This window comes from Leopardus geoffroyi, chromosome A1 (assembly GCF_018350155.1).
Source record: "Leopardus geoffroyi isolate Oge1 chromosome A1, O.geoffroyi_Oge1_pat1.0, whole genome shotgun sequence".
Taxonomy (NCBI): Eukaryota; Metazoa; Chordata; class Mammalia; order Carnivora; family Felidae; genus Leopardus; species Leopardus geoffroyi.
Genome location: NC_059326.1, coordinates 197,073,674 through 197,086,954, shown reverse-complemented (window position 1 = coordinate 197,086,954; position 13,281 = coordinate 197,073,674).

The window sequence follows — 13,281 nt, the reverse complement described above, 5'->3', positions numbered from 1 at the left end:
AGTGATAGATATAAGACCCTTTCTACTCACCTTCCGCCTCCTTATAACCCACATGAGACTTATATATACGTATGTATGTATATATATGTATATGTATATATGTATGTGTATATATGTGTATATATGCACGTACGTGTACATGTGTGTATATATGCATGCATATGTATATATGTATATGTGCACATACATACGATATATGTGTATATATGTACGACATACATACAATATATGTATATATATGTATATGTACATATTTATACATATACACACACATATATACATATATATACACACGTATATACATATATATACATATGTGTGTGTGTATATATATACGTGTGTGTGTATATATGTATATATACACACATACGTATATATATATAGATTTGTTTAAATAATTTCTACACCTGACGTGGGGCTCCAATTCACACCCCCGAGATCAATCTCTATATGCTCTTCCAACTCAGACTCAAATATTTTATATTTTCTTTCACTGCTTAGAATTTCAAATCCTGGGGCGCCTGGGTGGGTCAGTTGTTTAAATGTCTGACTCTCTATTTCAGCTCCGGTCGTGATCTCACAGTCTGGAGACTGTCTCCTTGCTGAGCGCGGAGACTACTTGGGATTCTCTCTCTCTCTCTCTCTCTCTCTCTCTCTCTCTCCCTCTCTTTCTGCCCCTCCCCCACCCCCTCTCAAAATAATTAAATAAATTAAAAAAAAAAAAAAGAATTTCAAATCTTATTGACCTTCTTAGCTTATATTTTCTTGTCTCACACTGTATCATTGATTGCCATAGCTTCTGCCCTAGTTGAAATAGGATACCTAAAAGCACTTTGTTTAAGCCATAAACCTCATACAAATATACCCTGCTGCTGTTATTATTAGGTAATTCAAGCCAGAGGTGACTTTTTCTAACCTTCCTGGTGGAAGGAGATAGGCTGTCAGCTGAAATAGGGACTTCACAGTTATAGTCCAAAGCCAAAAATAAGAAAAGTGTAATAACTGTGACAGTACCACAACTGATCTCTTTATGTAGATGATTCCTTCTGACAAGGTCACCATAGGCTAAGATGTGTCACAGGAAACAGAAATCAGATACTCTAGGCTATTCTGAAAGCCTCAGAACCTTTCTTCTAATCAACTTGAAGATACTGAGCTTTCAGATGACATCTACCCTGATTGATTTTCCAATGCTAAGATAATAATTATTTTTAACATTTATAAGAGATTTTATACAGTAGTATTCTTACCTGTATTATCTCACGTCGTAAAAAAGATTTCACGGGGAAAGTAATTTCATTGTTTTAAATTTTTATTTTTTAATTTTAAACATTTTGCACGAGGGTTTTTTTTTTTTAAAGGTTTATTTAGGGGCGCCTGGGTGGGTCAGTTGGTTAAGCGTCCGACTTTAGCCCAGGTCATGATCTCACGGTTCGTGGGTTTGAGCCCCGCATTGTGCTCTGTGCTGATGGCTCAGAGCCTGGAACCTGCTTCAGATTCTGTCTCCCTTGCTCTCTGCCCCTCCCCCACTCGCACTCTGTCTCTGTCTCTCTCCCTCTCTGTCTCAAAAATAAACATTAAAAAAAAAATAAATAAAATAAAGGTTTATTTCTTTTGAGAGACAGAGAGTGCTTGTGTGCATATGTGAGAAAGGGGGAGGGGCAGAGAGAGAGAGAGAGAGAGAGAGAGAGAGAATCCCAAGCAGTCTCCCCACTGGCATCACAGAGCCTGACGAGGGGCTCAAACTCACGAACCATGAGATCATGCCCTGAGCTGAAACCAAGAGTCAGATGCTCAACCGACTGAGCAGGTGCCCCTAAATTTTAATTTTTTAAAAATAAGCTCTATGCCCAACATGGGGCCTGAACTAAGGACCCTGAGATCAAGAGTCACATGCTTTACCAACTGAACCAGCCAGGTGCCCCCATGTTTTAAATTTTTATTTTTATGTATTTTCTTAAGTTTATTTGTTTATTTTGAGAGAGAAAGAGCACGAGCAGCTGAGGGGCAGACAGAAGGGGAGAGAGAGAGGATCCTAAGCAGTCTCTGCATGGTGTGTAGCCTGCCATGGGGCTTGAACTCACAAACCCATGAGATCATGACCTAAGCTGAAATCAAGAATTGGAAGGTTAACCAATGGAACCACCCACACACCCCATTTTAAATTTTTAGATAGGGCAGCTGAAGCACAGAGATCTCAGTTAACTTGCCTAAATTCACGAAATACGCCAGGGGTGTATCTTGTACTTGAACTCAGACTTTTCTGATTCCAAGAATCCTGCTTTTTTTTTTTCTCCAGTCTAAACATCTAAGAACTATAAAACACCCTAGGAAGGTTTAAAACACCCTGCTCATTTATTTCAAGAATAAGTGAAGTTACAAAAACAGACATTCATTTAATAGATCACAGAATATGCCATAGAAGGGTAGGTTCAAGAGCCCACGCTGCATCATGGTTTTCAATAGTTATACAATACTGCCACCTTGTGGATTTAGCTATTTTCTGTTACTTTAGCCGACTTCTGTAGCCTAGCATAATGCCTGACCAGAATTACCTGGCAGGATCTGAACAGTCAAATGTTAAATGCCCAGAAAAGAGCTGGAGTCAGGGAACTTAGAAGAACACTTGAGGAGCTAAGTAATTGCCAGGAGTCTGAGCAAACCTATGGTGCTTTCTAAACAAGATCAAACACTGCATTTTGATGAACAATACTTGAATATGACAATATAAAGTCAATGTATCTTTTCTTTGATGTTTTTATTTATTTTTGAGAGAGAGACAGAGCATGAGCCGGGGAGAGGCAGACACAGAATCCGAAGCAGGCTCCAAGCTCTGAGCTGAGCTGTGAGCGCAGAGCCCAATCTGGGGCTTGAACCCACGAACTGTGAGATCATGACCTGAGCTGAAGGCATCCGCTGAACCAACTGGGCCACCCCGGTGCCCCTAGGTCAATGGATCTTATGTTACATGATAAGGGGATAAGAAAGGGAAGGAAACAAATATACCATAGTAACAAATACCAAATAATAAATAGCAAAAGGACTATAGACTGGGTGGCTTAAAAAAACAGAAATTGATTTTCTCACAGTTCTGGGAGCTGAGAGTCTGAGATGAGGGTGTCAACATGGTCAAGTTCTGGTGAGAACCTTCTTCTGGGTTGCAGTCTTCTTGTATTGTCACATGGCAGACAGCAGTAATTAAGGAGACGTGTCAACATTACCCAAGGACTTTGTATCCTCTTCTGGAGAAAAGAGTGTCTTTTCGTTTTCAGTTGTACACGAGATAGTTGTATCATGTGAGATGGAAGTGTGACCTTGTGACTGTCTATTCAGAGACTAAGTGTGACTTAAGGAGATGCATTTGGGTGCCAAGTTGACAAGGGATGGACTTGTGATGCTTAATTTTTTAAAGTTCATTTATTTATTTTGGGGCAGAGGGAGGGACAGAGAGAGAGAGGGAGAGAGAATCCCAAGCAGGCTCTGCACGAGCCGCACAGAGCCTGACTTCGGGGCTGGAACTCCCAAACTGTGAGATCATGACCTGAGCCTAAGTCAATAGTCCAACACTTAATTGACGGAGCCACCCAGGCGCCCCAGAGATGGTTCGTTGTGTGTGTCAACTCAGCTGGCTGGGCCTTGGTGCCCAGATATTTGGTCAAACGTCATTCTGAACGTTTCTGTGAAGATGTTTTTTGCATAAGATTAGCATTTAAATAGGTGAACTTTGCGTAAAGCAGAATATCCTCCACAATGCGGGTGGGCTTCATCCAATGAACTGAAGGCCTTCGTGGAACAAAGACCGACCTCCCCCAAGCAAGAAGGAATTCTGCCAGCAGACAGCCTTTGGTCTCAAACTGCAACTCGTCCCTGGGTCCCCAGCCTGCCACCTCCACTGCAGAGTTTGGACTTACTGAGCTTCCACAATCACATAAATCAATTCCTTAAAATAAATCTCTTTCTCTACACACATACTTCATTCAGATCACGGCTAAGAGGTTCTCTCCTGAGCAACACGTTTCCTGACCAAATTATTTAAAATAACCATTTACCCACATCCCCTCACCATACCTAGCTACTCTTCAGGTTTTTATTTTACTTTATTTTCTTTCATAGCACTTATTAGTATCTAAATTTATATATTTATGCTTTTACTCTTTTTGACTTAACCTCCTTCCCTAGAACGTTTGCACATTGAGACAGGATTTTTTTCTGTCTTGTTCACTAATGTATCCCCAGAACAGTGCCTCACTCAATAGCATTTATTGAATGACTAATGGATTATATATATGCATTATATAGATTTACCTATGGACATGTTAAGCATATGGCTCTGAAACCTGTTTTTTTCTCAGTTAATATAACAACATCTATAACAATATTTATAACACGGACATCTTTACAGGTCCATGCCTATAAATAAAACTTTATTCTTTTTGTATTGGCTGCATAGCAGTACCTGGTGTAGACGCTCTGGAATTTATTTAACTATCTCCTGCTGGCAGTTATTTGGGCTATTTCTAGCTCTTTATTTTGATTTTTTTTTTAACTTAAAACAATTTTTTTTTTTTAATTTTTTAGAGGGAGAAAGAGTGCAAGCAGGGGAAGGGCAAAGGGAGAAAGAGAGAGAGAGAGAGAGAGAGAGAGAGAGAGAGAGAGAGAATCTTAAGCAGGCTCCACATTCAGCATGGAGCCCGACGGGGCTTGATCCCACAACCCCAGGATCACGACCCGAGCAGAAACCAAGAGGTGGATGCTCAACTGACTAAGCCACCCAGGTGCCCCTGCTTTGATTTTTTTCTTAAGTCACAATAAACCCTTACCCATGTGTCTTTGTGTACTGTGTGGATTTCTATAGGAAACAGACGTGAAATTGCTGAGTCACAAAGGTTGTATCAACTTCCAGTCTTACAAAGTATTTACACCCTTGGCCACATTATTGCAGATCCTTAAATGTGTAGCAACAAGAGCTTGCGGCTGTATTCCAGGACAGGGAATGCATATTGCATTGAGGAAGTTTCCCTTCCTCACCAGACCTTTTTTTTCTCCTGCAGTTTCCAGCAAAGCATTGCGTTGATCAAGCAGACTTTCAACTAGAAACCAATAAATAAAAATCAGATACTAAAATAATTCAAACAATACTGGCCAAGAATTTTAACCGTAGTTTGTCTTGGTGGTGTGGGACCAGACTGAAGCACAACAGTTGAAAGAAATTGTCCCTAAGTAAGTTTTATAAAAGGCTGGCTCACCTCCCCACTCTGTCTGACTTCCCCTAGCCTAGCTTTTTAGCCAGCTTCTCCGTCTGTCCCTTGCTTGTGCTCACAGGTCTTTGTCCTTGGTCTTATTTTCTTCATGTCCTTCCCGTTTTCGCAGGCTGATCTCATTCACTCTTATAGGTTCATGTACAACAGTTTGCCAGGGACTTCCAAAGCTGGATTATCAATCTCAATTTCCCTCTTCCAGAACCTTACCTCCATCTTCCCACTGGACGTCTTCACTTGGACATGTTCAGGGTGTCAGCTGGTTTAAAAGTGATCTCACTCCTTCCCCCCCCCCCAACCTTTGACCCAAACCTGTTCCTTCTCTAGGATGCCCTTTCTTTTTTAAAAAAATTTTTTTTTTCAACGTTTATTTATTTTTTTTGGGACAGAGAGAGACAGAGCATGAACAGGGGAGGGGCAGAGAGAGAGGGAGACACAGAATCGGAAACAGGCTCCAGGCTCTGAGCCATCAGCCCAGAGCCCGACTCGGGGCTCGAACTCACAGACCGCGAGATCGTGACCTGGCTGAAGTCGGACGCTTAACCGACTGCGCCACCCAGGCGCCCCTAGGATGCCCTTTCTTTAGCGAAGTTTCCCACCATGCACCTAGCTGCCCAAGACAAAAATCTCAGAGTAGGCCTAGGTCCTCCATCCCCTCACATCCTGTATGTCATCAGATATTCCTTCAACATTTTCCTCTTATCCTTTTATTCTCTGCTTCACTATTACTGCAGCCTTAACCTGAGGCCTTATTATCTCACCCCAGGCTGAACACCACAACTTTCAAACTAGTCTCCCAGCCTTCAGCTTTATATTTTTCCGGGATCCATTTTTCACTAGGTGATGTTTTTAAAATTCAAATAATATGATGCTGTCTCCATTCTTTGACGACTCCCCCATTGCCTACAGACATAGTTTAAATTCCTTAGCAGGACATATGTGCTTTCCAGAACACGGTGCCTGCCTACAGCTGTCACTGCACACTCCGATGTATAACATTCAATCTAGCTATAATGAAGTGATTGCATTTCCTGAAAACACAAGGTAGTTGCATATTTTTTTAATGTTCATTTATTTTTGTGAGAGGGAGAGAGACAGAGCGTGAGTGGGGTAAGGGCAGAGAGAGAGGGAGACACAGAATCCAAAGCAGGCTCTAGGCTCTGAGTTGTCAGCATAGAGCCCTATGCGGGCATGGGGCTCAAACCCGCAACTGCGAGATCATGACCTGAGCTGAAGTCGGACCCTTAACCGACTGAGCCACCCAGGCACCCCTAGGAAGTTCCATAGTGATATGTATGCAGCTTTTTCTACCTGGCATAACTTTCCATGCCTATCTAGTTGGTAAGAACTCTCTCTTTAAGGACTCAGCAGGAAGGGTCACCTTATCTTTGGCTCTCATCTTCCTTGTAGAATTGCCCACTCCCTCCTACAGCAGACACTGTTGGATGCCTACCTAAGGGCATTCCCCCTTGTCCTTCCTCCTCCCCAAAAGACTCCAATTGTGTTAAGTCTACATAACTAATGGTTTAGAGGCGGCTGGCCCGGTGTTGGGTCTTCACCCATCTAAGCCAGTCAGCGATTGGTTTAGGTATGGTTTGGTATGGACATGTTATTGTACTCAATGAGATGGGAGGAAAAGTCTGCTGGAGAACTTTTAGGGGGGCTTGTTCTCTCTCTCTCTCTTTTTAATGTTTAATTATTAATTTTGAGACAGAGAGAGAGAGATGGAGTGAGCGGGGTAGAGAATCCCAAGCAGTCTCCGCCCTGTCAGCACAGAGCCCAGTGCCAGTAAGGAACCCAACACGGGGCTTTCGATCTCAGCAACTGTGAGATCATGACCTGAGCCAAAATCATGAGTCGGGCACTTACCTGACTGAGCCACCCAGGTGCCCCAGGAAGGCTTGTTCTCTTGAAGAGACACATAGGCAGAGATGGTCTTTTCTCTAGAGATGCCTCTAATGGACATTATGATTTCTAGATGAGTTGGATTTCTGGCACTGGGACCAAAGGTGTACTGACTAATAGGAGGAGTAAGGTAGGGTAAACGCAAATTTCCCAAACCTGGGCTAAAAAATCATGATTGTAATGTGTTAAAGTCAATTTCTAGAACTGAGGCACTTTTTCAGGGATGGGATTCCAGCAAAGTAGATTTAGAGGGTATCTCCTCAACTTCAAAACTAAGTTTTCACATCTTTCTGCACATTAAGAACAGGACTATGACAGAGCTCAGGGCTGAGTCTGTGTGAGAAGGTTGTGCCCTTGGGGCGCCTGGGTGGCTCAGTGGGTTAAGCGTTGGACTCTTGATTTCTGCTCAGGTCATGATTTCACGGTTATAGGATGAAGCGCCACCCCACCCCCATCCCACTGGGCTCCTGTGCTGAGCATGGATCCTGCTTGGGATTCTCTCTCCCTCTCCCCCACCCCCCCTCCCTGTGCCCCTCCCCCACATGCTCTCACTCTCTCTCTCTCAAAAATAAAGAAATAAACATTAAGAAGAAGGAGAAGGAGAAGGAGAAGGAGAAGGAGAAGGTTGTGCCCTTGACTATGGGAAGAGGGAGCTGGGAAACTTGGAAGGGAACAGGGAAGAGCTCTGTCTTTATATGGTGATTATACCCACGACAAGTTGGGGACACAGATGGAAGCCACTGGAAACCAGGAGGAGAAAGAAACAGAAGAGATGCTAGGTGGTGTTTCTCAGTACAAATTATAGAAGTGGCCCAGAAAGAGTGTGACATCGTGGACCAAAGGAGGCTTCAGAGTCCCGGCTGCTGCAGCTGCGGTCCTAGGTTTGCCCCTTTGGAGCAGCGAGGCCCCTGGCGAGTTTCTGTCGCTGAAAATCTCAGGTTTCTCATTAATAAAAAAGAACATGGTTAAACTCATCTTTCAGGGCTAACTAGCATAGTAACTGGCTTGTAATTTGGGCTGAATAAAGCAGACACTCTTGTTATAAAAATTTTTATACATTAGTAATGAGGTTATTAAACTAGCCTGTTAATGTGATAAAAGCTTAATTCTGCTAAGGACACGCAACCGATAATTTCTTGGCTTGTCTTTCCGACGATTTAATATCTCCGAAGATAGAGGAAATCATTACATTCAGACTTAGTAGAATTAAAAAAAAATTTTTTTTTAACATTTATTTATTTTTGAGAGAGAGAACATGAGTGAAGGAGGGGCAGAGAGAGAGGGAGACACAGAATCTGAAGCAGGATCCAGGCTCTGAACTGTCAGCACAGAGCCTGATGCAGGGCTCGAACCTATGAACTGTAAGATCATGACCTGAGGTGAAGTCAGACGCTTAACCGACTGAGCCACCCAGTTGCTCCTTTAGTATGATTTTTTTTTTTTTTTTCTAAATGGCAATGAGAATCTTTGGAGAAAGCAGCCATCTGAGACACAGAATTGTGTACTGGATAGACCTGGCTACAGATGTCACCTATGAGCCATGTAACCTTGGATGGGTTAATCTTCCTGAGCCTCCATTTCCACAATTATAAAATGCAAATCATATAGGGTGGTTGTCAGGATTAAAGATCATCCATGAGAAATTTCTGACATGTATCAGGCATTCAGTAAATAGCACCTGTTTTTTTGCACCTATTTTTTAAATTATTTTTTTAAATGTTTATCTTTGAGAGAGAGAGAGAGAGAGAGAGACAGAGTGCTAGCGGGGGAGGGGCAGAGGGAGAGACACACACACAGAATCCAAAGCAGGCTCCAGCCTCTGAGCTGTCAGCACAGAGCCTGACTCCGGGCTCAAACCCGCGAACCACAAGATCACGACCTGAGCCGAAAGTGGATGCTTAACTGACTGAGCCACCCAGGCTACAAATAGTCCTGCACCTATTTGTCGTATCAGTGTAGAAATTAGAGTGGTGGATTTAACAAAGACGAATGAAAAAATCGATATGGTCTCAAGACTGAGACTCTAAAAAGAGGGAAGCGGTTTGAACAAAAAACCAAACTTATCAGAAAAACAAATCCGATTCATTAGGCTCATGGCACTGCCTGTGTTGTGCTGCTAAGTACACATTTGGCATAATTTACCTCTTCTCAACCTTTCTTTGCTCAGCTGTGCAATTATGAGTGATTCCACAGAGAAAGAGAAGGAAAGGCTTGGGAAGAAAATACTAGTGCTATAAAGAAGTTCTTAGATGGATGAAATTTTAAAAGGTTGGGAAATGGGCACCCGGCTGGCTCAGTCGGTAGAGCATGTGACTCGATCACGGGGTCATGAGTTCAAACTACACATTGGGCGTAGAGCTTACTTTTATAAAATTTAAAAAAGATTGAAGGTTCGGTAATAACTGTAATAGCCACCTCGTCTGGTTTTGCGAGTTCAGCTCAGATGCTGTATCATGCAGCACTTTTTACAGATTATACTCTTTAATTCTTTCCCTTTGGGGCCTACAAATTACTAGAACATAACTACATGGTGGACATTTATCATTTTCCTGATTGTCCAGCCTCCAAATTGCCTTTGTAAGTTTGGAGAGCAGGGCCCTGCATCTCACTCAAGGAAGCCAAAAGTGTTCCCTGATCGCTGACTGTTTGGGACTCAGGCATGACCGATCAGCCAATCCCACCTGGATCACGATTCTAGAGGTAGGAGCCAAGAGAAGCAGGCAATGTACAAAACTTATTCCGGTAGTGGTAGCACGCGATATCTGGTGGCAGCAATGACAGCTGGGTCAGTTGTAGCACCTGTCCTCAGTACATTGCCGATGTCCAGAAGCAGCGTTTTTCCTGTCGTGTGGTTTCCTCTGCGGGTCTGGCCCCCCAGCCTCCCTTCACGCCTATCTGGTTCTCCAGCCTGTCCATTGATTCTCTGAGCTCAGTACTATTCAATAAATTCCTTTGATGCTTCAGTTAACCAGAAGCAGTGAGTATCGCTTGCAGCAAAAAGACTCTGGCTGGTACGTAATCTTTAGATCGTGCACCATCCAAAAGGGTCTAATGCCGCTGCTTTTTTTTTTTTTTTAAAGATTATTCATTTTAGTAGTAAATAATATTTTTTCAAGATTATTTAAAGATTTTTTTAAATTTTTTTTAATGTTTATTTATTTTTGAGACAGAGAGAGACAGAGCATGAACAGGGGAGGGTCAGAGAGAGAGGGAGACACAGAATCTGAAGCAGGCTCCAGGCTCTGAGCTGTCAGCACAGAGCCCGACGCAGGGCTCGAACTCATGGACCGTGAGATCGTGACCTGAGCCGAAGTCAGACGCCCAACCGACTGAGCCACCCAGGCGCCCCTAAAGATTTTTTTAAAGATTATTTATTTAAGTAATCTCTGCACTCAACATGGGGGTTCAATTCATGACCCCAAGACGAAGAGTCGCATGCTCATCTAACTAAGCCAGCCAGGCGCCCCTGAGGCCACTGCTTTTAATACAGATCTCCAGATAAAGTCATGGTCAAATTTGCAACTGGTTTGGGAGTTGTTGCAACTGGCTCCTTTGAAGCCCACGCATCTCAGGCAAAATGTTTGCTGCCCCATCCTAACTAAACCACTTCTTCCTCTGTCTCCCACAACTTCTTCATCACACTCATCCACCCAGTCGATCAACACTTATTCAGCACCTACTGTATACAAGGCAACACGGCGGGCACTGAGAGGCACCCAAAGATCAATAAGCTGTAGCCCTAACGGTATACTTTTGAATTTTGAGCTAGGTAAATACATTTTCTTTTCAAAAAAGAAATTTGAAAATTGATCACGGTTGAGGATAGAAGAGAAGAGGAACTTTTAATCTTTGAATTAGTGTCACTGGGGGCAAGGTGATGTCCATTCATTTGTGTATTTTCTAGAAACCAGTCCCAATCCTCCGTTCGAGGTTTCCAGTTTGAAAACAAACAAGTAGCTGTCTAGAGCACCGAGAAAAGAATGCCTCCTCCGAAGTTGGCAGTTCTAGATTGCTGCGCATCAAAGTATTTGTGACCTAGGATAAGAAATGGGATATTAGTGTTAATACCTTAGGAATTTAACTCAAGATAAATCCAGAGTCCTCAAACAGAATCTGAGAAACATCAGTTTCAAATGAAAATACTATCCAGCTTGTCTCCTTTTTCCTTAAATTACCAAATAAGTCCTTCTTGCGGAATTGGGACCCCGCTACCCCTGAGACCCCAGTGATACAGCAGTTGCCCGGGGAGTGTTGACACTTGTGTCTGAAATCACAGAATATTCAACACAAGCAAGGAGGAAAGGTGCACATTAATAATATAAAGCGGAACAGAGAGAGCAGCTGATTCCATACTCCCAAGAGAAGACTGGTCACACACACACACACACACACACACACACACACACACACTTTACAGAAGCAGAACTGAGGTGTTGAGCATGCAAGACTTTCCCCACAAACAGAAAGTCTGATTTATTTTTTATTTAAAAAATTTTTTTTGGGGGCGCCTGGGTGGCGCAGTCGGTTAAGCGTCCGACTTCAGCCAGGTCACAATCTCGCGGTCTGTGAGTTCGAGCCCCGCGTCAGGCTCTGGGCTGATGGCTCAGAGCCTGGAGCCTGTTTCCGATTCTGTGTCTCCCTCTCTCTCTGCCCCTCCCCTGTTCATGCTCTGTCTCTCTCTGTCCCAAAAATAAATAAACGTTGAAAAAAAAAATTTTTTTTTAATTTATTTTTGAGACAGAGAGAGACAGCGCATGAGTGGGGAAGGGGCAGAGAGAGAGGGAGACACAGAATCGGAAGCAGGCTCCAGGCTCCGAGCTGTCAGCACAGAGCCCGACATGGGGCTCGAACTCACAGACTGCAAGATCATGACCTGAACTGAAGTCAGACGCTCAACCGACTGAGCCACCCAGGCGCCCCAGAAAGTCTGATTTAGAAGTCAGCCTTGCTTTGGGGTCAGGTCTTCACTCCTGGGGGGCTTTGGGTATGTCACTTAAGCACTCTAGGATTCCATTTCCCTCCAGAATTCCTTCAGAATGGGAAGAAAACCTAGAAATTCCTAACCCAGTCTTTAATTTTTACAGGACTCTTCTTTGAAGCATTCCTGATAAGCCTCTCTGCTTCAATGTTGACTATTTTAAAACATTCTTTTTATTATTGAAATATAGTTGACATGCAATTTTATATTTTTTTGTTGTTGTTTTAAAGCTCATGTATTTATTTTTAATAATCTCTACACCCAACGTGGGGCTCAAACTCACAACCCCGAGATCAAGAGTCACATGCTGTTCCAACTGAGCCAGCCAGGCGCCCTACAATGTTATATTTTGAATGCTGACCCTTAATGGCACTCTCTCCAGGCGCTGATACCACTTATGAAATGTTCTGTTGGAGAAATTCTGCCTTATGTGTTGCAATGTGTCTGTCCTTCATAGATTTCCCCATGCTAGTGACCTCTCAGGTCATACGTGCCAAGTCTAATCCATGGACAGCTCTGTCAGAAAGCTCTCACCTTGCTTTGTTTTTCTTGTCTACAGAATAAACCACCCTCTCCCCTTCCGTTTTTCTCATCCATCACATTGAAGACAACCTCATTTTGGTCTTCATATTTTTATGGGTGTAGAGTAGAGACAAAGCACCCTGAGGCCTCAGACAGTCTGAATTTGAATACTGGTTCTGTTGTTTTGTAGCTATGCCATAGTGGACAAGTTACTTTTCATTTCTGGCCTCAGTTTCTCTAAAAGGAAGATAATATTAACAATAATGAGAAGTATGCCTATTGCATAGAGAAGTTGTGAATGAGGTTAATGAAAAAATACAAGTAAAATGTTTAGTATAGTGCTTGGCACTTAGTAAGCAATACTACTACTGTTGTCATTAATCATAATAAAAAATAATAAGCCCTAATAACGAGAATAAGAATAAGGATCAGGACCGAGAAGATTTAAGAAAGTTAATCTAGTCGATTCCTAACCCCACAAACAAGGTTTGGTTGTCCTGATGGGAACCTTTTTCAAAGCAATTATCACATTTTTTTTTGTTGCAATTATCATTTCAATGTTCACTGACCACCTTCACCCACCACCCCCCTAAGAGGACGGGGACCTTTTCTGCCCCG